At 33.8% G+C, this 2,500-nt stretch overlaps 1 protein-coding gene across 1 annotated transcript in view; it reads left to right on the top strand.

Annotated features, from left to right (window-relative positions):
- The first annotated feature begins 169 nt into the window (after positions 1-169).
- The window catches only part of LOC122250731 (nischarin), an 11,716-nt gene continuing 9,385 nt past the window's right edge, over positions 170-2,500 (top strand). The window contains exon 1 of the mRNA XM_086550360.1: positions 170-259. The gene's annotated coding sequence lies outside the window, so the exon portion shown is untranslated. The remainder of the gene's footprint in view (positions 260-2,500) is intronic.

Below are 2,500 nucleotides of genomic sequence, written 5' to 3'. Positions count from 1 at the left end.
AGCCAATAATAAATACAACAACAACAATAAAAATGGTAATAGAAATAGTTATCATGATACAAAACATAATGCCAATAATGAAAATAATGATAGAAGTTCCCATAGTGAATCTGAGGCTCTTCTCCCTCCTCTCGGTGCCGGTGTATAAGCGACCTCAGGTGATTTGTTTACATTGTGCCAGATGACCTGAGTGGGAGCAGGCGTTTGTCTTGGGTCACGTTCAGATTGACCTCATCTCTCCGTTAGAACTTGGCGTAACGTGAGTAGAATGAGTTAAATGAGGGGTTGAAGTGTTAGTTGTGTGGTTATAAGTTTGTTTACGAGTTGGTAAGGAAAAAAAATGTGTAGGTCGTATGAAAAAAGTTGAGTGTTGCGGTTAGTCATAATAGGATAATTTGTGCCTTTTCAATAATGTGTTATGAAGGCATTGGGATAAGGGTTAGAAAAATGATGATATATATTGACGTAAAGGATAAAGGATTGTATTGTTGCACGGAGAGAGAGGAAGAGGAAGTGGGTGTGTTCGGGTTGAATCTGTGACCTTTTGCCAGTTCGGGAGTATTGTGTCTTAAGTGTATGTTATTGGCTGTTCTGAAGTGATATAGTGATGTATGTTATATTCATCTAATGGATTTGATTATTTGATTTATTAGATTTTAGGCTTGTCTGGTATGTCGTGAAAAGAGGGTTGATTCTTTGGCTTACTGGAATATTACTTGTTTCATTAATGATAGGCTTTTGTTTTTTATTTCAATTATGTATATATATGTATATATATATATATATATATATATATATATATATATATATATATATATATATATATATATATATATATATATATATATATTGTATTTGCTACTTGGTGCATTACCACTGATTAATTGAGTATAAATTTATATTTTATATCTTCAAGAAGTTAAATGAATAATGAATCTGATATTTGATTATAGATTGATTATAGTATAGAGTGAACAATGGAATGTACTTGTATTTTATAGTTGCAAATTGTTAATAAGTTTCTTTTGTATTGTCATTCAATCCATTTGCAGAAAATATAATTGAAATCATAAGTTGATGGGGGGATATGCAAGTATCATAACTAAGATTTATGTATTGTAATTATTTGTAAATAATGTTTATATTTCTGTAACTTTATAAAAAAATTAACTAACTTGATAGTGAACACAAAGAAAATAATATATAATGATGACACAGGGAATAATGTTAACCCGTTAATTCAAGAGATACATGTCAACAGTATCAGTCTTTCATCAGGGTGGCATTTAAATGGCCTTGGCAACAGATGGCAAAACGTCCATATTGTGCAAAATACCAGATGTGTATTTATAGAATTGGGTGCTAATGATAATGGTAATAGTAATTATAAACCTGGTAGGGCACTGGTAGGGTTCTCAGGAAAGTATACCCGCACTGAGTGGTGTCAGTTCTGTGATAGGTCCAAATGACGCCAGAGTGCCGTCTCCAGGGCAGCTCATCACACCAGTAGAAGAGAACAGATAGAGACCACTATAGGCAGTGCAAGGTCTGCGGCGACCATGATATGATAAAGAGGATCCAGACTATGTGCTCAGAGTATGGAGTACCTCCTTTTCTGGATATCTGCTTTGAGCACTCCATGCTTGTGTAGCTAAGTTCACATGCAGCCCATATGTCTCAGTGTTCCTGGCCATAGTAAAAGTTCTTGCGCAAGTATATATTCATAATTGTTGTCTCTTAGTGGAGCGACCATTGCAACAGATGTTTAAGTACCTTCCTTGGCTAGGATTTGAACCCACTGTATAATTGTTTTTCAGGCAGTTAAATATTTGAACCAATTGTTTTTTGTGCAAATTTCCTTATTAACAAGTTACTGATGTTGGCACCTGGGGATGGGATATTTCATGTTACTGTCCTCAGTTAAATATTCAGGATATTTAGAATTTAGTGAAATAGTGAAGCAACATGTAGGCATCACAGTAATGTATCTATTAAACTGCATTAAATTTCTACTGTAGCAAATATCTACATACACACAAATTACCGATGTATGCAGCATTAAGTAGCTAACTGAGGAGAGGTCCAGGAGCACTAGTGCTTTCCCTGAACTAGAAAGAGATATAATCTTGATTTATCTAGGGCTAAGCTAAGGTTGGGTTAGATTTATGGTTATTTATTTATTTATTTAGTTTGTTACTTTAAAAAACTTCATGGGGGTTATGGAACTTTAAGTGTAGGCAAGGTTTTGAATTGAAGTTTGATTGCACAGAATACTGTTTACATGGTGCATAAGCAAGTAGTATTATCTGTCAGAGTTGTATGTGCAACATTGAAAAAAGTAAATAATTGCTTGTCAATAAAAGTTGGGGTCTGAATCTTTGCTAAAGTTTCACATTTTCTTTGCTTTCTTCATACACACCCCAACTATCTTACAAACAAATTAAGTTATTAACATTTGTTGGCATGTATAAAGCTGTTAGAATAAAACAGTAAAGGAAGG

Source organism: Penaeus japonicus, unplaced genomic scaffold, assembly GCF_977035675.1.
Source record: "Penaeus japonicus unplaced genomic scaffold, GWHDUDI00000001_assembly GWHDUDI00000023, whole genome shotgun sequence".
In the NCBI taxonomy this organism is placed as follows: domain Eukaryota; kingdom Metazoa; phylum Arthropoda; class Malacostraca; order Decapoda; family Penaeidae; genus Penaeus; species Penaeus japonicus.
This window is presented reverse-complemented; position numbering and strand designations above follow the sequence as displayed.